This window comes from Ambystoma mexicanum, chromosome 6p (genome assembly GCF_040938575.1).
Source record: "Ambystoma mexicanum isolate Mex_15411 chromosome 6p, UKY_AmexF1_1, whole genome shotgun sequence".
Taxonomy (NCBI): Eukaryota; Metazoa; Chordata; class Amphibia; order Caudata; family Ambystomatidae; genus Ambystoma; species Ambystoma mexicanum.
The window spans coordinates 189,377,480-189,404,036 of NC_090935.1; positions in this window are offsets into that span (position 1 = coordinate 189,377,480).

Consider the following 26,557-nt stretch of genomic DNA (forward strand, 5'->3'; position numbering starts at 1 on the left):
TGATTATAGCTGTTAATAGTGGGTTATAAGGGGGAGTCTCACCCAGTGAGGTCCCGCTTGCCTCTACCCCTTGAGAAAAGCTATTGTAAGGGATGTTCCAAAGATCACATAATTTCAGGCAATGTCATAAACATGCATTCTAGTTCCAACCTCCAGTTTTTTCTAAGAGACCAAATTCCTTGTTTTTTCCTATATGTTTTTTTTATAAGACACTAATGCTAAATGGCTAGTCATGCTTTTTGCTGGCTCTCCCATTTTCAGGAAATGGCCATTGGCACATTCAAGAGGTCAATGTTCAAAGAACAAATCATTCTCCAACCCATCTTACTTCCATGCTCCCCTGTCCCTCCGGTCATCGTTTCCTCCCCTCCACACCCTTTTAACCCACTCAGCTTATTCTTTTAGCTGCAGCACAACTGCTGCCGCCATTCCAGCCTCCATCATGGGCCGACGTGGAAATAGAAGAGGGACTCAGCATGGAGCCACACCTTCCATCTCCACGGCCCCCATCTTAAGTTAATATTTTGTTTGAATGGGAAACATACCATTTATTCCAACAAAATAAATTTTTATTAGAACCCAGTTTTCCGGATTGGAAACCTGAGACACTACTGGCAATAGCACCAGATCCGGCAGGCCAGATCATGGGGTAATGGCAGCTGGGCCCATTGCTGAGGTCCTCGCTGTGCTCGGGCCTACAATGTGGGCTCAGGGCCATCGCCCCGCAATGTGGCCTGCCGGATCAGGTGTTGTTTCCATATTACAGTCACATTTCTGTAATGTATGTCTGGTCCGTGGTTTTTGAACAAAATAGGAAAGTATGTACCATGGCTTTGAGATGACATCACACCTGTCTGTACTGGTTCCATGGTTTCAAAACAATTGCCAAAAACCCATTAAGAATGATTGTTCTAAGATCAAAGCTCAACAATAATTGCCACTTCACTTAGATATCGAAATCCTGGGATAGTGCGTACCAACACATTACTCATGGCTTCACATTTTTATAAATCTGCGCAAGAGTTGTGAAAATATAATCAAAAGTCATATTTAGAATATTCTGAGATCAAATGTCAAATTAAATGGCCACTCTGACTAGCTACAACATTTATGAGATAGCACATAGCATAACCTTTACAGTGATACCCCACTCATCGAAATCAAACAAATGGTTGCTGAGAAATTACAAAAAAACATTTTGCAAATGCAAATTTCAAGGTCAAAGGTCACATTTCCTACCCCCATGCCCTACTTGATGCATAGAAGACAAAGTACATGACATGACCATTCCAACAACACCTCGCTTGTATACATGTTCTACATGGTAGCAGAACAAAAAAAAGTTTTAGTTGAATGATTTAGAGGTCAAAGGTCAAATCCCAAAGCATCTCAAACTATCTGTAACCTTTTATACGAAAGAATGTACCACGGGATTGAGATGACACCACATTTGTCTATATCGAACCCAGTTCCAAAGCAATAGCAAAACACACATTGAGAATAATTATTCTAAGGGTCAAAGGTCAACGATAATTTCCACTTGACTTATATATCCAATAGATGTGATAGTACATACCAATACATTAGTGTTGGCTTCACCCTTTTCTAAAACTGTTCAAGAATTGTCATAATATAACACATAAATCATATTTACAAACCTTTTTTCTGAGGTCAAAGGTCAAATAAAAAGGCCACTTTGAGTATCTACCCCATTGATGAGTAGCACATACCATGTCCATTACAGTGATACCCCACACAGCTAAATCAAATGAATGGTTGCTGAGAAATTACAAAAACACTTTGGAAGTGCTCATTCTAAGGTCAAAGGTCAAATGTCATACCCCCCTAGACCCTACTTGATGCCTCCAAGTCAAAGTACCCAACATGACTGTTCCAATAACACCTCTTTTATATAAATGTGCTAAATGGTAGTAGAGCAACAACAAAAAAACACTTTTGGGTGAGAGATTCAAAGGTCAAAGGTCAAATAACAAATCCTGAGGCCTAATCTGATCCATAAATTAAGAAGCACAATTCAGGACTTTCGAAGAGACACCTCATTTGTCAAAATCAGTCCCACGGTTGTATAACAATTACTAAAAAAGCACTTTGCACTTGATTATTCAGAGGTCAAAGGTCAAATGTCATAACCTCTCAACATATTAGACAATGGATTATGGAGAACATGTCATTAACTTTCAAAAGACACTGCAATTAAGATAAACAGATCTAGGGTTACAAAGATATGATGACAAACACATTTAATGTAGTGCATTTTAAGGTCAAAGGTCAGATATAAAGACTCTGTGACCCATTGGCTCACATACAGAGATAACACGTTCGAAAATTGTCTGATGACTAAACATACATACCAGAGCAAACCATTTACTAGACTTTATTGAGTCCCAGTTCTGCAATAGAGATTCTTGCAGGGAAAACAACAAGGGAAATAAACAATGTCAGCCATTTTGGAGTGTATGTAAGACTACCCAGAATGTTTGAGAATATTTATTTTCCTTTGCATCATATTGCTACTAAGTAAAACCTGATTTCCCTAATGATGCTTCTAAATTATTGGTCTTTTCCTTTTCCTTTTTTCATTATATTTGTGGTTTGGAAAAAAAAGTTCACATTTGACATTCATGGGATGCACTTACGCTAAGCCCCAAAAAATAAATAAATACAATAAAACATGAAACTTCAGTTTTTTGTCTGAGCTGCAAACATAATATACTTGAAATCTGCCCATCTACCTACTGAAAAAAATAGTGTTCTAAAAGTGCTACCTTTGTCGTCAGTGATATATACTTTTTACAGTGATATGTGTCCACCATATTGAATTATGTCATGTGACCTCAGGGTGTGACACAAACATGTGCTTTTTGGCTAATTGTATAGAGAAAAATATACTGAAACAACAAATGTATGGTTATCCTATAGTATTATCGATTTCTAGTGAGCTACAGCAATTTGAGATACAACAGCTAAGAATCAGAGAAAATAGCATGGCACTGAGTGTTTTCCAATGGGCACTAATAGGGACCTTACAAAAGTTTGTGGCAGATTCTGGGCCAAGTTGGGATATCCGATTACCTCTGGTCCTAATGGCCATCAGATCTACCCCTTCATCTGCAACCAAAATGTCACCATTTGAGTTGATGACTGGGTGCAAGATGGTGCTTCCGCAGCATTTGCTCTACAGGACCCAAGAGCAGACACTAATAAATGCCTCCACAACTCATGAGTATGTGGAGAATTTAAGGAAACACCTTCAACATGCTTTTGCCTATGCTCAGCGGAATCTAGAAAGATCAGCTGAGAGTATGAAGACCCACTATGACCTGAAAACTTCCAGGAAGGAATATCAGGTGGGGGACCGGGTCTATCTATACAATTTCCAAAGGAACCAGGCCAAGCAGCGAACATTTTTGCCTACCTGGAAGGGACCCTATGAGATTATAGACAAGATCTCCCCTGTGGCCTACAAGATCAGCATCCCCAAAGGCAGTTTGGCAGAGGGGGAAGACAAGTGGGTCCACATAAACCAGTTGAAGTGTTGCCATCCCAGGCACACTTTGCAGCAACTGGAGGAGTCCTTGGTAATCCCAGAGGGCTCCAGAGTAATTCAATTCCAACCCTAAAAGATCCTACCTATAGCCTATCAAATTCTGTGTTTCTCAAGTTTATGTGTTCCTGTCTCTTAATTTTAAAAAAAATGTGCATGTTCATATCTGTTGAGTTCTAAAATATATATGCCACCCCACTATATCAATGGTGGGGGAGAAATGTCCATGAATAGGTATTGCCGCTCTTCCTTTGTCGTCCTAGGAGAAAGAAAACCTGGAGACTGGCCAAGGAGGACGATCCGGAGACCGGGAGCAGAGACGCAAGGGGCCCAGTGTACCGCCCAATACTCCCATCAGGACCGGCGAGGAGAACCGACTGATCCACCCCTGATGGAGGAAAGGATGCTGAACTTTGTCATCTGCGGAATTGGAAGAAGATGATGCGGACCTCCGAGCACGTGGGTCAACATCCTTAGCACCCGACATCCCCTCGACTCAATCCAAGTGCAGTCGGGCGGGGGGTTTGTTGGGTGTTCTGACCCACGTTTGGACTATTATGCTACAACATTTGGTGCTGTGGGCTTAGGAAATCCAAGATGGCCGAAAAAGCCCACATGTGCGCCAGAATCTATGAAAACCGTGCAGTTTGTGCGCACACCAAAATGGTCGCCTGACTTGCCACCCCCCGGTGCACGTGTGCTGGGTCAGAAGAGCCATGAGTGAAATGGGGTGCCAAAGAGAAAAACAGCAGTGCCTGTTCGCTAGAAAGCACTTTAAAAATCACCCTTTGTTTCTCTGAAGGCAAGCTCAGACTGCCCATTTCAAACATTGCAGAATATCCAACAATCTCACTGAACACCAGCAGACATTTGATAGAATAAAGTCTTGTGGGCATACAAAATCTGGAAAGAGGATGAGCCTAAAATAATGTTCATAGCAAAACTGGCTGAGCTGTGGATATCAGCAGTTTAAGTAAATTTGGACTGAAAGACACTAAAAATCTAATGTTTAAAAGAAATGAGTGACCTACTTTTGAGTGTCACATAGGTTGCAATTGTTTAAATGTCATACTTTTAAACTTAGAATCAGCATTCTAGCTGCATGCGTAAACATTGGAAGTTTGATTTGGACAGGAAAACTGGCAGCCAAAGAGACATTTAGCTGGGGCCTGGCTTAAAAAGAGAGGGAATTTTGCCCACCAGCTACCCCCGACAGGAGTTGAGACTTGCACAACAGCTGTGTTCCCAGGCCTAGCTGCCTTTTGCTGTTCCCACCAAAAGGGATATGACACTTCTCTGATTGAATTACCTGGGCTCTGCAGGAAATTGAACAAAGCCCTGTCCTGACTCAGGCAAATGTTTTATTGGGGGGGGATCGTAAAAGTGGCTTCCTCCTGGAAGGAAAGGGGAGGAGCACTGCCTGTGAGAGCAAGCTGGCTTGGTAGAACTGGAAAAACCAGAAATTCAACCTTGTGCTGGGGGAAACCACACCCCTTTGGGGCCAGAACATAAGTCTAAAAAGATGGATCATTCATAGAGCGGACTTGTGAACATTTTATAAGTGATATCATTATTCTTGTGATTTTTCTGTGCACATTTGAAGACGTGTTAGGACCCGGTGGTATGTTCAGGGGGGCTTTTAGCAGAAAAGAGGATATTACTCTAAATGTATGTATGTTAAAAATCTAACACTCCACCACCTAATGCCCACATGCTTTGCGAACATTTGTGTAAATGCGGGGACAAATCCAATATTGGTAACCCGACCAAAGAGTGAAATATGTTGCCATTTTTGAACTCAAGCTCCTAGAAACGACAGAATTGGAACAGGGGCTACCATCAGTAAATGAATGATGCGTGTATGCAATGCCAAACAACTGTCTATCTATGAAATATGTCTATTAGGATCAGATATAGATTGTGTGTAAAGTTGACAGGGGTGGGTTCTCTGTATCATAAACAGACCTCATCATGATGACACTTCATTTCATTCCCCTAATCAAGGGGAAGAGGAGGAAGTGGCCAATGACAAGTGGAGAGGGGTAGGGCCTAGAAAGCAAGCCTCTCCACCCACTTTCAAAACACATAAAAGCAGACAGTCAGGACAGATGGAGACATTCTATTCCATCTGCTGCGGGACGCTCTGCCAGGAAAATCCATACTTTACTTCCATCAACCTCCAGAGAGCCAACACAGAGACTTCAATCTATCCACCTTCAGAGAACAAGACTGTACTTCAGAATTTGTAGCAGAGAGGTCAACTACAAGCTAAATCCCTCTTTAGCAGGCCTCAAATCATTGCCACTATTCACAGCCAGGCGAGCTGTTTGAATTCTTTGCAAGAACTCTGGCCATTTGCCAGGGAGCAGTGTTGTATCCAGAGAGAGACCAGCTGAACGGGAGACCGCTGTATCCGGACCCACAGACCTGATCAGAAACAGAGACCCAGACCAGACCAGCAGAGTAGAGCTGACCCAGACGCTGTGCGCAGAAACCGTCCGTGGCGAGTGAAGAAAACCTGTTGACCAGATCCGTGGCGAGGCCTATTTCTAAATATATTGTGAGTACCTAGCAGAACTGTGCAGAACCAATCTCTTAGTTAAAATAATATAATTCAATCTATTTTAATCTAACCAGAACTGCCTCCTAACTGTCACCTGTCATTTGCAAAGCTGTCACCTGTCATTTTCTAGCTGCAAGCTGTAACCTGTCGCTTTGAACTTTTAAAATTTCAAATCCGAAAAACTACCTTTATTTAATTGTCCGTATCTCTGGAGCCGTGTGGGCTAGGAACTTGGTTTAACTTTCTTCTGAAAGCTTAGAATCTCAGCTTTTCAACAAGCCTAAGACCGACTACTCCTTATACTTCCTCCGTAATCACGATTCTCGCACGCACAAATTTTACCGCGATTTGCGATTTGGTTAAAAATCCAGCCACGTGTAACCATAAGCAGTTATCTCTTTCCTGACTAAATTTAATTTGCCTCTTAAGAACCATCCCTGAATCATTGCTAGAGTGAGTCTGGACTAATATTAACTAGATACCACTCACCCTGAACCTCCTGAAGGGAATTAAAAGCATTTTCAGCATATTGCTCACTGCATTGTCACCATATTCAAAGCACTTGGGTCTGTGTTTCAAAACTCCTATCTGTTGTATAAGCTGCTGGGGGGGAATTTAACTGAATTTCGTATTGTAGTAATTGCATTCCTGAGAACTGTGTGCTCTTCTTTCCATCTCCTTATATTGCAAAAAGGGGGGGGGTGAATTTTCAAAGAAAAGTGATTACATTGTCTTTTAGTGAAGTCCTATCAAGTCGATTTCTGTGCTGCATTCTTTTTCATCTGTGCAATTCATTGAAACCATAAAGCATTCTCTGATACTTTATTCCCCTGTTCCTAGTCATAAGTCACCAGAACTGTACTATTGTAGGATTGCTTATTGCTGATTACTGCTCATATGCCTAAGTGTGCTATCAATTATTAATTTATTATCAAAGTGTGATATATCTATAAATTGTTTAATTTTTTCAAATACATCTTTTAAATTTGCAAAACAAACCTACTTCTTGGCTCAGTGGGGTCAGGGGGATTCTAAGAGAGGGGTGTTATACAGGGGTAGTCATCCAGAACTCATGAACTGGACATAAAGTTATATCAATAAGGGTTTTCATTCAGTATTCCAGACTAGGCGTTGACTTAGCTGTAGTGCTGGATTGAATCCCCTTACAGGAGTGCACGCTGACATCCTTGTGAATGGAGTATTGGGACATGGTATCAAACGCCATATTTTTTTTTAATGGAAATCATTTCACCTACCAAGCATAGATGCCAAAGCAGCACCCACTAGCCATCCCTTGAAAATCATCTATAATTCGCACTACTGAGCAAATCATTTTGGCTAAGCAAAATAGCCAAAAAGCAAACATGTTTGCAGCATGTGAGAAATTCAATGTCATTCTTTATTTTGTGACCTTGCTTCAACAAGTGAAACTTTACACATATACAGCAAAAAAACAAAAACAGAATCAATGTATTAAAATATAAAGCAGAATAAAAGACGTTAAAAAATCACATATACAGATTCCTAGTAATTTCCTTACCTTAAAATAAGCTAATTGAATCAACCACTAAACTTTTTACAAAATTCATCGGAGTTATAACCAAGAGTTAAAACCAGTTGATCATAAAATCTCCACCATAACATTTCCCTTGTAAACAGTTGTCAGGTTTTAATATATAGATCAAATATTTCACTCTGCTGTTTACCAAGTACTGGGTATTCAATAATTATGGGCCTCATTATGAGTTAGGTGGAAATATTGGGCTAATGACCAGCAGGACAAAGCAGGTACCAACCTTATGGATATCATCACCTCCTTTGGCCTCACCCAGTGGATGGAGTCTCCCACGCAAAGCAAGGGACACACCTTGGACTGGCTTTTGTCCCAAAATACCAACATTTCCGATATCTTAGTCACACCGTGTATTTGGTCGGACCATTTTCTCATCCAAGCCAAGATTTCACTTCCGCCTCCTCCTCCCAAACTTAATACGAACCCACGTAGTCAAAAAATGTCTCGCAACCTAAAGAATCTAACAGCCCCGAAACATACTAAACTACTGTCAACTAAGCTTCAATCCCTAGACTACTTTGATGATCCCACAAAATTGATTAACCATCTGTCAACCAACATCAAAGAAGCAGTTAACGACCTTGCCCCTCTGAAGGTGAAGACAATAAAGACTGAAACCACAAAGAACACGTGGTTCAATAATGAAATTCTTACAGCCAGACAAGAAAAAAGAGCTCTTGAAAGAGCCAGGAGGAAAGACCCCAACGATAATACCCTGACAAAATACAAAAAATCCATCCTCAACTATAAAAAGCTCATTACAGAAGCAAAGGCCACACACTATAATGAAAGAATAGTGAATGCTAAATCTAACACCGGGGAGCTATTTAAAATCTTAGCGGAATTCCAAAATCAGCCTCCTCCCACGAACAATATTATCAAGGATGATAAGTGGTGTCAGGGCATTCATGATGCCTTTCAACTTAAGATTGATTCTCATAAAGAAAAAATCAGTAAAGCCCTTGGCAACGTAGCCATTACACAATCCACTACTGATACCAATTCACCCAACACCTGTGAAAATACTATCCCTCCATTCTCTTTCACGCACTATACTGAAGATGAAGTATTCAAAATCATTCAGGACCTCAAAGCCACATCTTGTCCAGCAGATGACTGCCCCACCAGCATTCTTAAGGTGTCCTTAGAGACCCTGGTCCCATGGATTACCAAACTGGTTAACCTCTCCTTTGATGAGGGTCTGGTGCTGGACCTGCTAAAGTCAGCATGGATCACTCCTCCACTGAAAAAAGAAGGCCTTGACCCAGCCAACAGTGACAATTACAGACCCATAACTAAGGTGCCCTATGTTCTCAAGATACTTGAGAAACTGGCCTACTTACAGATACAGGCCCATGTTGAAAAATACAACATCTTGGGTACTCGTCAGTCGGGATATAGAGCTCGTCACGGAACAGAGACAGTTATGCTGGATCTCAAATCTACACTTGCTAGCATAGCTGACAAAAACCAAGCTGCTCTGCTCATGCTATTGGACCTCTCCGCAGCCTTTGACCTAGTTGATCATAGCTTACTAGTGTCAAGGCTCGGAGAGGTCGCCAATTGCTCTGCAATTGCATCCAAATGGATCGCTTCCTTTCTGGGTCTCAGAATCGTAAGGGTTTGCGTGGGTGATAAACAATCTTCTCCTATCTCTCAGACATGAGGAGTTCCTCAAGGTTCCTGTCTGTTGCCGCTGCTCTTCAACCTTTACATCCGGCCCCTTCTCGATCTTTTGAACAAACTAGGAGTGCAATATACAAATCACGCTGATGACACTCAGGTTGTTATTCAGTTGAGTGGCTCATACAGCAGCGATTCGGAAACCATTAACCGAATATATAAGGCCATACAAGATTGGATGGCTTGTAATTCTCTTGCTCTTAATGATAAAAAGACTGAACTCCTTATTGCGGCATCTAAAAACACCCGGGCAAAACTTGATCCTAACTATGCCTCTTTCCATATTGCCAATAACACCATCATAGTTCAAAAGAAAGTCAAAACCTTAGGAGTAGTACTTGATGAAGAACTCTCCATGAAATCCCATATTTCTTGCATTAAATCTAGTTGTGGTGCTATAAACAAGAGAATTAGATATATTCGACCATTCATATCGGAAGAGAACTGTGCTCTATTGTCCACTGCATTGATAAATTCAAGATTGGACTATTGTGACAGCCTCCTGGCGGGCACCACAGCCTCTAACATCCAATCCTTACATGTGGCACAGAACAATGCTGTGTTTAATATTTTCAATCAGTCACGTCGCACACACATCTCTACTTTTAGGAAAAAACTCCACTGGCTACCAGTCAAACACCGCATAACACATAAGATGCTTACTACGACCCATAAATGCCTCAGTCTCAGCGGCCCAACCTATCTGTCATCCCGTATAGGCATCAAACCTAACGTGAGGAACCTTCACTCTTCTTCGGCGGTCACTCTCAATTATCCTAAATTTAGGACAGCCAAATTTGGAGGTATTACATTGGATGCTTGTTAGGGAGAATCCTCTGTTTAGGCTGAATTTCCTAACCTAGTGAGTCCCCCAGCAGCTTTGCTGGATTTCTGGAGTTTGTTTTTTTCCATCCTGCCAAGAGTGAGACTCTTTTCTCCCACTCTTGGACATGTATGTGTGTAATTCCTTTGAAATGTCAATGTGTTCGATGGGCTATGGGGTCTTTTACTCCATAGGGTCTCATATGTTTTTCCATGTGTGTTACACCGCACCTTACGTGTCGTAACACGGGGGCGCCCTAGCGGGTCCCCACCATAGACTCCATACCCGGGGACTGACTACTGTCTCCCCGGGCATGTAAAGTCACCATTGGCTTTACTAGACCTAAATTTACTAACAGAACTAGTACCAACCATCTTATTGTGGACGTACTAGTAGGGGTAATTCGATTACTCCTGGATCTGTTACTCGAGGGGGCACTGTCCCGTCCCCCCTCGTCGAGTTTTGGCTGGTGGCAGTGGAAACTACTTGTTATGTTCGATCCCGAACATAACCCTATGGGATTCGTCCCATTGTTGGAGATTAATACTTTTTCTCATTAATCTCTGACGTACCACCGATCTACTTATCTTAAATAAGTTTATCGAGTGGTATTTTCTGCCAGAACTCGGTTTTAAAAATGGCGTCTGTGTTCGTCTCTGTGACTCCTAAACCAAAGGTTGAGCCCTTTGTTCCACTTTTGGCGGGCCTCTGTACAGAGACCCTCCAAAGTGGTGCCATTCCGTCTGGGTTACCTCAGGGGTGCGGGAGGGGGTTTAGGCACCCTGGACCGAGTTGCCTTGCCAACTCAGGTCGCACTCTGGAGTGATTGGCCCAGGTGGTGAGCCTTCCCGCTCACCACTTAGCATGTGTTGATTGACAGCTAGGCTGAATGAATGGGGGTCTTCAGCATAAAAGCAGGGCTTTTGGGACTGGATCTTCAGAAGTCGCCACAGGACCTAAGAATCCGACGAGGGTAACGCTGAGCCGACCTGCACGACGACACCTCCGGTGGAGCCTTGCGGAACCGACTCACCACTTCCCGACGACAGAGGAGATCTCCCTGCCGGAGAGTCTCTTCACCTGACTGGTGGGAACAACCAGTCCCATTTGCTTTTTATTCACCACAGGACGCAGTGGTCGAATTGCCCGTGCAGAGCACCTCGGCAACCGGATAGCCACTACCCCTGTACCGCGACCAAAAGGTGGTGCCTTGTGATGGAGCACTCCGCGGCTGGTCTCTTCCCTGGTGGTGCACCGGACTTTACTTTCCTTCGACGACGAGATCATCTCTACTCTTGGCCAAGACCCGACGTGCATCCACCACCAGGAACAACTGCCCTCCACAACAAGGTACCGTGTCCGCCTGGCTTCCCTTTCGATCGGTTCGAGCGAGGTCTCTTAATCCTCTCCGTTCCGCTGGGTCGCCTCCAAGCTTTGCTCATTCTTTGTTCTGAACTGGTTCAATCTGCCGATAACAATTTGCTATAAAGACTTGAATGCATCTCCTCTAGAGACTTTTTGGGACATTGCACCTTGCCTCTCTCCGAGTGGGCCTGGCCTCTGAACTTTATGATCTATTGTGATTCTTGTAATCCTGCCTTGCATTTTATCTGCATAGGATTGAACTGTGTTGATTTCATAACCTGCCTATCTTTTTCTCTCCGGTCCTAACTAATATTCGAGTGTCATCTAGGTTGAGGTATACACCTCTGTCTGAAAATAAGTGGTACCGGTAGAACCTAGAGTTGTCGATATTTTGCTAGGGGATTGATCGTTTTCTACTCCGTAGAGTAATTGTGTTTGATTTGTTTGCCGTGATTTGCTTTAGTGTTTTCCATAGATGTTGTGTTATAAATAAATAACTTACTATCTTTACACTAAGCCTCGTTGCGTGCTTGCTTGTCTTGCTGTGAAGAATTGCCCTATGTTGTATACTCCACATACTGACCAACTTTTCTTGAGAGAAGTCTGACTGCTCAGCCACAGCTACCAAGTGAATCTTTGTGGTACAGACTGCTACCAAGTGGGTTCACCGCCAACGCCTGTAGTCCTAAATCTTTTGCAGTGGTCCCAGAGGGAACTGCACAGGTTTCCGCCTAACACTGGTGTACAGCGGTGGGATTTGTATCGAGTATACAGTTTAGAGTGCTTTTCGACGCTGTAGGATAACTAACCACAAAACTTAGCACTAAAAAGCAACTTTCAAAAAAACATGTCTACGATGGAAACTTACAGTCAAGAGTCTTTGTCATGTGAAAATACTGAGAGTTTGCGAGCTCTCTGTAGGCAAGAGAATCTTTCTGTAAGAGGCAAGAAGTTAGAACTAATAGAGAGATTGCTGGCGAACCAAAGTCTGGGTACTGGTTCAGAGGAACCAATCTCCCTAGCAACTGTAGATAACAGTAATGGTGTTGATCTGAATCGTAATTCTGATGATAGCGATGAAGAGGCTGACGAGGACGGAGAGGCTAACAAAACTGTCTCCCCCGCTCCTCTACCTGCCTTACCAGCTGTGCCTACGGGGCACATACCAGGTCCCACAAGTAACCCCGCTTATTTTGAACTTGAAAAAATGAAGCTCGAATTAGAATATAAACGGTTCTTGGCTCAATCTGAACGAAACCAAGAGCTCGAGTTCAGACGGATGAATGACCAGGCTGAGCAGAAGCAAGCTGAGTTGAGACTCAGAGAAATAGAACTTAATCACAAGTTAGAAAAGAAAAAGTTGTCTATGGAAAATGCTTCTCTCTCCTCTGGTTCCTCTAGGAGCTCCAGTCCCAAAAGACCCCGGATGCCGAAGGAATTAGTGGGTATGTATGAACCGAGATTGGATGTGTTGGATTGGTTGAAACTGTTTGAATACAATCATGGACTCCAGGACATCACCGGGAATGCGTTGCTTCCCTGGTTGTTCTCTAGGCTCCCTCCTGTTGCGACTGATGTGGATAAGACGGATTACGAAAGTGTGAAACTAGCTTTGATAGCTAGATTCGGGAAGACCCCTTCCCAGTATCTTAAGAGGTTTAGAACCCTCATAAAGCATGATGGTACCCCTTGGGCTACCTGGGTGAGTGAAGGGTTGAGAAACTTAGCAGGATGGATTAAGGGTTACAAAGTGAACACTTATGAGGGTATGAGAAATCTTTTTATGTTGGAGTCTATTTATGATGCCTGTTCTCCTGAGCTCAGACAGCACTTGGCTGATTCGAAGGAATTGGATTCCGGGGCACTAGCTAAGGCTGCTGACTTGTTGGTTGCCAACAGGGCTACTCATAAGGATTCTGGGGCAACTCAGAAAAAGGATGAGGGAAAACAGCCTAAAAAAGACTCAAAAGAGAATTCGAATAACTTACATTCCAAAGAAGGCCCCGAACAAAACCAGAAGGGTAAGCCACCGGGAAAACCACAGCAGAATAGTGTGTCTTCTGGTGCCAAACCGGAAGGAGGTCAGAACAAGCCTCCATTCCAGAAAGCATTCGGTAAATGCTTTGTTTGTGGCTCGACTGACCACGTGAAAGGAGATCCCAGATGTAAGGGTAAACCTTCAGGGGTCCAGCTTGTCTCCTTAGCCTTTGCTCCAGAGGTGGAAGTCCAAATGGCAAGTGGAAACTTTCTACTGCTAGCTGACGAACCCATTGGAGTCTCAGCCAGCGTTTCTTTAGTATCTCTGGGGTTGTGGGAACAACAGAATTTAGATGTCTATAATTCTATCCCCGATAATACTAAAGAGTATTATAAGGACAGTGTCCAGGTGAATGGTCAGAAGACTCCTGCCATTAGGGACACTGGGGCCAGCATAACTGTGGTGGATAAATCGTTTTTTCAGGCTGAGGATGTTGCTAAGGCACCCAAACGCCTCACCAAGTTAGCTGGAGGGCCTGTGCAGATGCTTCCCCAATTACCAGTTCTCATCCAGTGTAACGACATGACTGTGAAGATACCTGTCAGCATACAGAGTGAGGTACCAGGATGCGTACTGTTGGGTAATGATTTGAAAACTCTCGGAGTTGTATCGCATACTCCCAGACCTCCTAGTAAACGGTTACAGGAGCTAACCAGACCTGCAAGAGAGAGGACCATGCGCGGTACTCTCGGGGAGATGATGAAGAAAGAAATCACTCCTGCTCCACTGGAATTGACGGCTGCTGTCTCCAAGAAATCAGAAGCGAAGGGGAAACCTAAGACTTCTATCCCGAAACCAGTAGCTAGCATTCCAGTGCAGCCGACACGGACTTCCCCGCGGTTGTCCAACGTCACACCCGTAACTCCACCTCCAGCCGAGGCTGAGAGGGAGGTACAACCATGTGTGGTAGAATTAGACTCTGAGGAAGAGATAATGGAAGGCCAGGAACTCATTGGAGATCTGGATCCTGTTGACCATCCTGAGCTGCAGTCTTTACTGGCAGAAGGTGGACCCAGCAGGGCAGACTTCAGTAAGGGACAGAGAGAATGTCCAACTCTGGAAGGTCTTCGCCATCAGGCAGAAGCTCAGGCTGAATGGCAAGAGCCTGGGAAATACAGGTTGCACTGGGAAGATGGCCTCTTCTACAGTGAACCGACCGAGTCTGCACCTGGAGACTACAAACGCCTTGTAGTACCCCAAGGGAACAGACCACAGTTCTTGCAGTTAGCCCACGAGATTCCTTTGGCTGGTCACTTGAGTTTCAAGAAGACTAAGGAAAGGCTCTCGCTTTACTTCTATTGGCCAAAGATGGGAGCCGAAGTAGAAAAACACTGCAGGAGCTGCCACACCTGCCAGATCTCTGGTAAGGTTGGATCCAAGAACGTGGCACCGTTAGTGCCTCTCCCGGTTGTGGGAGTCCCATTTGAGAGAGTAGGGATTGACATTGTTGGTCCCCTTGATCCTCCAACCTCCTCAGGCAACAGGTTTATACTTGTTGTAGTAGACCATGCTACTAGGTATCCTGAGGCAATTCCTATGAGGACTGTTACAGCTCCGGCTGTGGCTAAGGCCCTCCTTGGTATTTTTACCAGGGTCGGGTTTCCTAAGGAAGTAATCTCTGACAGGGGGTCAAACTTTATGTCCCACTACATGAAAGGCATGTGGAAACCCTGCGCAGTAACTTACAAGTTCTCAACGGCTTACCACCCACAAACCAATGGGTTGGTAGAACGGTTCAACCGAACCATGAAGAGCATGATAGGTGCTCTAGAGGATCCCCTTAAGCGTAAGTGGGACCTTCTATTGCCATGCCTTCTCTTTGCTTATAGCGAAGTCCCTCAGGAGGGAGTAGGTTACTCTCCCTTCGAACTACTCTATGGTCATCCCGTCAGAGGTCCATTGGCCCTGATTAAGGAGGGGTTGGAGAGTGCTCCTTCCCCCAAGCCAGTCAGAGTGACTGACTACGTGATAGGTCTCCGGAGGAGAATGTCGCACATGATGACGGAAGCAAGCGATAACTTGAAAGCTGGACAAGTATTGGTCAAGCACTGGCACGATCAAAAGGCTAACATGGTTGAGTTCGCTCAAGACCAGCTCGTTCTCGTTATGATCCCAACAAGGCAGAGGGCCTTGCAAGATAAATGGATGGGACCCTACCGAGTAGTGGGTAAACTCGGAGAGGTTAACTATCTGGTGGACTTGGGCAATCCCACGGAGGCTAGGACAGTCTTTCACACCAACCGACTTAAAGCGTATGTCTCACGACCTGATGTAGCATCATCCGAGGAAGAAGAAGAGAGTGAAGCTCTTCCGGATCTCCTCAGAGGCTAACCTTTAGATGAAAAAATTGAAGGAGTGAATCTCTCCTCCAATCTGACACCTGAGCAACAAGAAGAGTGCAAATCTATGTTGAATCAGTTTGCCTCTCTGTTCTCGCTTTCACCAGGCTTGACCCCTTGGGGCCAGCACGACATCCTCACTGGTGACTGTCTGCCGGTCAAAAGCAGATTATACCGCATGTCAGAAAACGTACGAACCCACATCAAAGGTGAGGTCAGCAAGATGCTTGATCTCGGGGTAATAGAGCCCTCTACTAGTCCATGGTGTAGCCCAGTTGTGTTAGTACCAAAGGCCGGATCTAAAGAACTTAGATTCTGCGTGGATTATAGAGCTCTTAATGCAGTCACCACGACTGATGCCCACCCTTTGCCAAGAACAGATGAGTTGGTGGATAAACTTGGCGCCGCCAAGTTCCTCAGCACATTTGACTTGACGTCAGGCTATTGGCAAATAGCCCTTACAGACCATGCCAAGGAGAAAACTGCATTTTCTACCCCCGTTGGCTTATACCAGTTTAAGGTAATGCCTTTCGGACTGAAGAATGCACCTGCTACGTTTCAACGGATGGTAAACCAGGTTCTGAATGGGATGGAGGACTTCTGCATGGCATACTCCGATGACATAGCAGTGTTCAGCAATTCCTGGGAAGAACATGTAATCCACCTGAGAGATGTTTTGCAGGCTATTGGACGAGCCAATCTGACCATAAAAGCAAGTAAATGCCAAATTGGACAGAGTAAGGTAGTCTATCTTGGGCATGAGGTAGGCGGTGGAGAAATAAGGCCTTTGCTCAGTAAGATTGAAGCTGTGCAAAATTGGACAACACCGACTACTCAAACCCAGGTGAGAGCCTTCCTAGTCCTCACTGGGCATTACAGGAATTTCATAGAGAACTATGGGACCATAGCTTCTCCACTGAATGTCATCTCCTCGCCCAAATTTCCTAAAAAGGTTAAATGGAACGAGGAGTGCAATCAGGCTTTTGAAAACCTGCAAAAGGCTCTTTGCCAAGCCCCAGTACTCAGAGCTCCTGATTATCGCCAACACTTCATTGTGCAGACAGACGCTTCCAATGTAGGGATAGGTGCCGTACTCAGTCAACTGGATGGGAAAGGTAGGGAGCACCCCGTTTGCTTCATCAGCCGCAAGCTGAAGGATCCTGAAACAAGGTGGGCAACAATCGAAAGAGAGTGCTTTGCTATTGTGTGGGCTCTGAAGAAGTTTAGGCCGTACTTTTATGGTTCTACTTTTGTTATTCAGACTGACCACCAACCCTTGAGATGGTTAATGCAAATGAAAGGGGAGAACCCAAAACTATTGAGATGGTCGATCTGCCTGCAAGGGTTTGATTTCACCATTGAGCACAGGTCAGGGTGTCAGCACCAAAATGCTGATGGTCTCTCTAGGATGTATGTCATCGACTAGAGGTATGAGATTCATCCAGGAGTGGATTAAATCCTCCTGTCCCTTAGTCTGGGGGGGGCGAGTGTTAGGGAGAATTCTCTGTTTAGGCTGAATTACCTAACCTAGTGAGTCCCCCAGCAGCTTTGCTAGATTTCTGGAGTTTGTTTTTTTTCCATCCTGCCAAGAGTGAGACTCTTTTCTCCCACTCTTGGACATGTATGTGTGTAATTCCTTTGAAATGTCAATGTGTTCGATGGGCTATGGGGTCTTTTACTCCATAGGGTCTCACATGTTTTTCTATGTGTGTTACACCGCACCCTACGTGTCGTAACACGGGGGCACCCTAGCGGGTCCCCCACCATAGACTCCATGCCCGGGGACTGACTACTGTCTCCCCGGGCATGTAAAGTCACCATTGGCTTTACTAGACCTAAATTTACTAACAGAACTAGTACCAACCATCTTATTGTGGACGTACTAGTAGGGTAATTCGATTACTCCTGGATCTGTTACTCGAGGGGGCTCTGTCCCGTCCCCCCTCGTAGAGTTTTGGCTGGTGGCAGTGGAAACTACTTGTTATGTTGGATCCCGAACATAACCCTATGGGATTCGTCCCATTGTTGGAGATTAATACTTTTTCTCATTAATCTCTGACGTACCACCGATCTACTTATCTTAAATAAGTTTATCGAGTGGTATTTTCTGCCAGAACTCGGTTTTAAAAATGGCGTCTGTGTTCGTCTCTGTGACTCCTAAACCAAAGGTTGAGCCCTTTGTTCCACTTTTGGCGGGCCTCTGTACAGAGACCCTCCAAAGTGGTGCCATTCTGTCTGGGTTACCTCAGGGGTGTGGGAGGGGGTTTAGGCACCCTGGACCGAGTTGCCTTGCCAACTCAGGTCGCACTCTGGAGTGATTGGCCCAGGTGGTGAGCCTTCCCGCTCACCACTTAGCATGTGTTGATTGACAGCTAGGCTGAATGAATGGGGGTCTTCTGCATAAAAGCAGGGCTTTTGGGACTGGATCTTCAGAAGTCGCCACAGGACCTAAGAATCCGACGAGGGTAACCCTGAGCCAACCTGCACGACGACACCTCCGGTGGAGCCCTGCGGAACCGACTCACCACTTCCCCACGACAGAGGAGATCTCCCTGCCGGAGAGTCTCTTCCCCTGACTGGTGGGAACAACCAGTCCCCTTTGCTTTTTATTCGTCTCAGGACGCAGTGGTCGAATTTCCCGTGCAGAGCACCTCGGCAACCGGATAGCCACTACCCCTGTACCGCGACCAAAAGGTGGTGCCTTGTGACGGAGCACTCCGCGGCTGGTCTCTTCCCTGGTGGTGCACCGGACTTTACTTTCCTTCGACGACGAGATCATCTCTACTCTTGGCCAAGACCCGACGTGCATCCACCACCAGGAAAAACTGCCCCCGCCGGAGCTGCCCTCCACAACAAGGTACCGTGTCCGCCTGGCTTCCTTTTTGATCGGTTTGAGCGAGGTGTCTTAATCATCTCCGTTCCGCTGGGTCGCCTCCAAGCTTTGCTCATTCTTTGTTCTGAACTGGTTCAATCTGCCGATAACAATTTGCTATAAAGACTTGAATGCATCTCCTCTAGAGACTTTTTGGGACATCGCGCCTTGCCTCTCTCTCCGAGTGGGCCTGGCCTCTGAACTTTATGATCTATTGTGATTCTTGCCTTCCTGCCTTGCATTTTATCCGCATAGGATTGAACTGTGTTGATTTCATAACCTGCCTATCTTTTTCTCTCCCGTCCTAACTAATATTTGAGTGTCATCTAGGTTGAGGTATACACCTCTGTCTGAAAATAAGTGATACCGGTAGAACCTAGAGTTGTCGATATTTTGCTAGGGGGATTGATCGTTTTCTACTCCGTAGAGTAATTGTGTTTGATTTGTTTGCCGTGATTTGCTTTAGTGTTTTCCATAGATGTTGTGTTATAAATAAATAACTTACTATCTTTACACTAAGCCTCGTTGCATGTTTGCTTGTCTTGCTGTGAAGAATTGCCCTATGTTGTATACTCCACATACTGACCAACTTTTCTTGAGAGAAGTCTGACTGCTCAGCCACAGCTATCAAGTGAATCTGTGTGGTACAGACTGCTACCAAGTGGGTTCAACGCCAACGCCTGTGGTCCTAAATCTTTTGCAGTGGTCCCAGAGGGAACTGCACAGGTTTCCGCCTAACAATGCTCAGGGTCCCCTTTTATGGAACACACTTCCAGCCGGTATACTGCAGATCCAGAGCTATACAGCGTTCAAACGTGCCATAAAGACTCACTTATTTAACCTGGAATAATCTAATGACTCGCTTCTCCATCTGCCTCTTATGCTTGTTTGTCTTTGTCTTGTTCTTGTTCTTTGTGCGCCCTGAGGCCCACGGGCATGTTGGTGCGTTACAAAATTTTAAATAAATAAATAAATAAATACATTCGGCAGTAAATCCTCTGATGCAGATTTACCATTACTGCCATGCAACATGACAGATTTCCTGCTGAATTACAACCTGGCGGGCGTGTGCACACAGCAATGGTGGTAAGGGTAAAACCGCCTCATGGAGTTGCTGCTGAAAACCCTGTGGTACGAGGTAAATCTGTCTATAATATACAGAATAACTGTTACTGCCCTGGCAGTGCGTGGAAATTCCACCTGCAGTAATTTGGAATGCGTAAATTCATCATCCCTATAAAAGGAAGTTCCACGGCGCCCATTTTGAAAAACACAATCCATCAAATATCTTGAGATAGGAGTGCCATCCAGAGACCCGGCTAAGGTCAAACATTTCCACGGGCAAGGGCACATCGAGAGTGGTTGATATGAGGCAGCAGAAGCCAAAATTCAGTGAGCAGGAGCTCACAGTGTTAGCAGAGCAAGTGGTTGCCAACTCAGATGAGCTATATGGTGCATCTCACAGGAACACCAGCCAACAGCACAAAAATCACATATGGTCCGAAATCCGTTACAAGGTGGTGGCTTTAGGGCACATCCAATGTGATGTAGAGGACATGAAGAAGAGGTGGAATGACCTGAAGTCCAGGGCCAAGACCCTCATTGTGGGAGGAGATGGTCAGTGGGATACTGCACATGGTCAGGATTGAGGATGTGCCCATGGCAGAGCTAGGAGCCAACAGCTGAGCTGAATACCATGAGTACCACAGTGACACATGCAACTTTGACTGCACAACCTTGAAGGCAGAAAGCAATCACCACCCATGTGAGGCACCAAGCCCCATTGAGAGAAACCAGTGACCACCAGACCTCACCCTCATAAAAAGACACCCATGCACTGCCAACAGAGCCACCATGCAACCATGCAATGTGTCCCTACCAATGGATGCACAACAGTTGATAGTTGCGTTTCAGCCACCTGCACCTCGACTACCATGACCCATGTACAGACACATTGAGGAGTAGACATCTGACAACATGCCGACCTGACCCACACACAAACCAATGCACTCCACCCACCTGAGTCCACCACCAGATATCTACCACGAACAGTCCAGACACACCACTGCACAGGACAGCCCATGGCCCAACTAATCCCTTTGATACACCTCCAAATCCAGCAGGCCAACCCATACCTGATCTTCCATATGCAATGTATGCCATGTACACAGTGGCTGGCAGATGATGCCCCCTGAAGCCCCCAGGAGGCACAACACACAGTGATGACAATGTACAGGTGACAGTGAATGTTGTTATCCAAAGCACATCTGCAACATTGTGGTAATGCACATGTCAATGTGTCCCAACAGGAACCCAAGACACCCAGGAAATTTCCCCAGAGGCTGGACCATCCAGGAAACCAGCAACAACCACTGGCAGCAAGTAGCCAGGAAAAGGCAGTTCAGGGAGTGGGAGTGTGCCACTCAAGAAGAGGCACCAGTCCACCAGGCCACCGACAGACACTACTGCCATCCATATGGACAAGCCCAGGGGGCCAACACAGACCACAGGTGTGATATCTGTGCCATCAAGAAGAGCCCAGGACAGTGACACACCAGGCCTGACTGCGGATGCACAAATGGGTCAGTTTGAGTATGAAAGCCAGCAATCAGAGCAGGCCACAGCAGGCATGGATGTAGATCAGTGTGAGGGTGCCTCTCCTGCATCCAGCCACCTACATTCCCCCACCTGCACTTTTTCACCTGAGTTCTCCCTCCTGCACAGCCTCTCACCACTGCACACACCACCATCCCAGTGTGATGTCCGCCGTGCCATGCGCTATTTTTTAGGACTCACCAGATGATCAGGGCAGGGATGCTCAGCTTCATGGGCAGCACGAGGAACATGTACAAATGCTAACACCATCGCCAGTGCCTGCCCCCACACTCCAGGCCATATGGGACCATCTGGACCGGATGGAACAGAGGCAGGCAGAAATACGCATCATAGCACAGGAACACTTGGGGCATGCGGATTCCATGAGTGACTGCATCCATTCCTGCGTATGCACATGTAGTGCAGCATGGCGCAGACCACTATGATTTTGCCTACTTTTTTAGGGCTGTACATCCATCCGTGCACCACCTGTGTGATGTAGGCACCTGAACCGGGATTTCAGAAGGCCAAATATCCTCTCAATGCAAGATTGTGTTCTCCTCTGTGCATTATTATAGGACATCTCCTGTGGTGTGGCAGGGTTTCGCAGGGGGGTCATTAGCCATGGCATCTGGGGGTATCCAGCGTCATCTGCAAGACATGAATGAATTGTGTGAGATATGGTGGTGTGTTGCCCATGGTACATGTGCATGGTCATGATGTACATCCTCCTATGTGCATGTCTCGGTGGATGGGCACAGGACACCTGTGTGCATAGGATTTGTTGGGGCATTGTCAACATGGCTAGCTTGCAGTCATATGCATTGTGGAAGTCGCCAGTCATGTGAAGTGTGTCAATGATTTGAGATTGCCCATGCACTGGTCAGATATGGTGTGGCACTACACCATGTGGGATACATGGATATTCCCACATTGGTTGTACATTGACATGATTGTGGGGTGCTTCCAAGCATGGCTGGATGCGCAGATTCATCACATGTGTCTAGTCTGTGTCCTGGTGTGGGTGTCATTGTTGTTTCATCATGGCACTTGTGGTTCATTCTATTCACTATTGTTACGCTCACCTGATATCCCTGGGGCGTCTGGAAGGCTCTGAGATCTGGAACCCGGGATGCGTAGTTGCCCAGTGCTGAATAATTAATCTGCAATTACAGAAGGGAGGATTTGTGATAACTGTCTCTAATGGGTGAATCTCCCACCTCCCTCTGACCGGTCCCCTTCCCACTGGTTCTTTCTCACCTTAGTTATTTGTAGGATGAGCTATCCGTCCTGCGTTTCTTGTGCAGGGGCGCTTGATGTTTGTTGACGAGCTGCCCTAGTTGCTTCACTGGTGCAGTGTGCCTTCCTTGGGCCCAGGCCTGCCGTGACCCTGAATCTGCCGATAGGCAGGTAGGTTTAATTGTAAGTCTTTGTTCTGTTTGTGGTGGGATTCCATTAATGTCTTTATCACCTTCTTTTCAGGTGCAAAGGTTTTGCTGCCGGCGTGCCGGACGAAGAGACACGTTTTTAGGTAAGAGAAAGCACGAAGCGCGGCACCTTTATTGTCTTTTAAAGCTAACTTGTGTTTTCTTCTTCTTTTCCTTACAGGCTGCTGTGGTGCTGCAAGTGGATGAGAGCGCGATGAAAAACTGGCCAAACTGCTAAGGTAAGTAAAATGCTGTGCGGTTGTTGTATATTGAAAGCGAACCTGAATATGTCTCCTTTCCCTTTGAAGGATGTTGCTGTGGTGCTCCGGATGGAAGCACAGCATAGCGCAATGGAATTCAGGTGAGACTGATGGAATTCGATGTTTTGGAAGCGCGCGCTCTAATACTGTTTTTCCCTTTTCTCGTTATTGCAGGTCGCGATGTTCGAGCAGCAGCTGTGGTAGCAGTTTACCGGAAGTCTTTAAGCTAGTACTCACAGGTTAGTGATGTTTCTTCTTCTCTCAGTTCCACAGATTGCAACCCGGATGAGATGCTGAGTGCTGGATGGTGCATTCTCAGGTAAGACAGAATCTTGTTGTTGTTCTTGTTCTTGCAGGACTACAGGAAGATGCTGAAGACCAGGAGCTGAACACGGTGCGCGTCATGCTGCTAGTTGCAGAATAACACGAAGCGTGTTCTGCAATCTGAGTGTGGTTTATATAGCCCAGGTAAAGTAGTACCAGGGAAAGTAGTTCCAGACTTTCCACACCCAGAACACTAGACCGCATGGTTCAGTTCTTGAGAACTAGGCTGTGTGGTTGCTTCCATGTTGGATTTAAAGACCCATGTAGTCAATTGAAAGTAAGCCTGGTAAGTATCTCCTAACAGTACATGAGCCTGGTGCCAGATGTGCCAGGACTGGCTCCAGGAGCCTTTTTGCAGAAGTCTTGAGGCCCTCAGAGTAGATGTGGGGGCTTGCTTGTGGCACAGCTTGTGGCCCCTGATAGTGGTCATGACAGCACTCCCTCCCAAGGCCCCTCTCATGGTATTCTTCCTGTCCGGTCCTGGTTTGGTGGGATTATTCAGGTGAAATCTCCTAATCAGACGAGGTGCTTGGATATGTCCACTTGGTTCCCATGTTCTGTCTTGAGGTCCATACCCTTTAAAATCCACTAAATAATACAGTTTAGATCTGGTACGTTTTGAATCCAGGATGTCCTTAACTTCAAATTCAGGCTCTCCATCAATTAGCACAGGCTTTGGTGGGGTTATGACTTGGGTCCCAGGTTGGACAGGTTTTATAAGTGATACATGGAATACCAGGTGAATTTGCATGCTTGCTGGCAAGGCCCATTTGACGGCCACTGGATTTATCACAGAGATGATGGTATAGGGTCCTAGATATCTTGGACGAAATGTCCGGGTTCCTTTAATGTGCACATGTTTTGATGCTACCCAGACTTTGTCCCCAATCTGGTAATCAGGAGCCTTCCTAAGGTGTTGGTCCGGAAAAAAGTTCTGTCTGTCTTTGGCTTACTGTAATTATTCAGTTGCCTTTTTGATGGCTTGGGTTATACTTGTGTCTAGGGTCTTTAACGCTGGCATTTCCAAGGTCGTGGGGGAGTCTAATTCAAAGGTACGTGGATGTCTTCTGTATATTGTGTAGAACTGGCTTTGTCCAGTGCTGGTGTGTATGGAGTTGTTGTTGCATGCGTATTCCGTTATCCATAACAAGTCTTTCCAGCTCTCTTCCACTTGGTGCATCATGCAATGTAGATATTGTTCTAATGTCTGGTTTGTTCTTTCTGTCTGTCCATCCATTTGAGTGTAATGGCTAGTGGATAATCCAACATCGATTTGTGACATTGTACAGCATTTCCTCTAGAAATTGGATACAAATTGACTTTCACGATCTGAGATTAGAACTGAGGGGAAACCATGCAGTTTTATAACCTGTTCAAGAAATACCTTTGCCAGACCAGTAGTGTTAGGAAGCCCTTTGAACAGAATGAAATGTGCCATTTTAGAGAACAGATCTCCAACCACCAAGATGATATTAAATCCTTGACAAGAAGGTAAGTCTGTAATAAAGTCAAGAGAAAGAGTATGCCAGGGAGCCAGTGGAATATCCTGTGGTTGTAGAAGACCAGCTGGTTTCTGCTTTTGTGATTTATTCTATGCACATACCCCACAGGATAGAATGAATTGAGCAATGTCCTTACGCCAGGTTGGCCATCAATAATTCCGCTTAACCTTGGCTAGAGTCTTAGCAATTCCGGGATGGCCTTCGATCAGGGAATCGTGATAACTAGACATGACCAACTCTTGCAGATCTTTATTTGGTAGATATAGTAGTTCCCTGAAGTATGGTAATCCATCCAGAATGGTGTGATGTTCATTTTGGGAAATCCATTTTTGCAAGATCTCGGGGTTCATTAAGGATCAAATCTTATCTTGAAGTTCACTTAGAGTCAATGTGGTAGTAAGTCCCAGCAATTTATCACTTGGGATGATGGCAACAGGGTCCAGGGTACTGTTAGTTTTTTCTTCAACACCCATACGAGATAAGGCATTGGCCTTCCCATTCCAAACTCCCGGTCAGTATGTTATCACGTAATCGTATTCTGTGAAGAATAAGGCCCACCGTAATTGTCGTGATGATTGAGCTTTTGCTGACTTTAGGTATTGAAGGTTTTGGTGATCTGTGATTACTGTGATGGTATGTCTGGCACCTAAAAGATATTGCCGCCAGGCTTTGAAGGCCTATATTACTAACAATTCTTTGTCTGTAATTGCATAGTTAAGTTCTGGTGGCGAGAATTTACGTGACCAAAAGGCCACAAGGTGTAATTGGCCTGTTTCTGGATCTCTTTGAGGGAGAACTGCTCCCATAGCTATGCAGGAAGCATCAGTTTCGACTACATAGGGGAGGTCTGGGCATGGATGACGTAGTATTGGCGCGCATGTGAATTTTAACTTGAGTTCTCGAAAGGCCTGTTCTGCTTCTTTAGTCCATTGGAATTTTTTGTTGTTTTTTCTCAATAATGATGTGATTGGGTGTACTATCTGTGAGAAATCTGGTATGAATCGACGATGAGAAAATTTGCAAAGCTAAGCATGCTTTGAATTCCTTAGACTGAAGAAGGTGACGGCCAATTAAGAATGGCATGAACTTTATGTGTATCCATCTTGACTCCTTTTGGCGAAAGGACAAAACCGAGGAACTCGACTTCGGTGACATGGAAGGAGCATTTCTCGAGTTTAGCATACAGTATGTGCTGGTGAAGTTTTGACAGGACTGAGCAGACATGTTCAACATGCTCTTCTACAGAGGGGGAATACACCAAGATGTCGTCAATATAGACCAGGGCACAGACATTGATTAACTCCCGCAGTGCATCATTCATAAAGTATTGGAATGCTGAAGGAGCATTGCACAGCCCGAAGGGCATTACCTGATATTCGTACAAGCCATACTTGGTGCTAAATGCGGTTTTCCATTCATCCCCTTTCTTTACACGTATGAGGTGGTATGCTCCTCTGAGGTCTAGTTTGGTGTAGATTTGGGAATTCTTGACTTGGTCCATGAGTTCCGGGAAAAGGGTAGCTTTTTGTTACTGTGATTTGATTATGTGTGCGGTAATCGATACAAGTCCTCAAATATCCTTCCTTCTTTGGCACAAAGAATAAGGGGGAGGCTGCCGGTGACTTTGA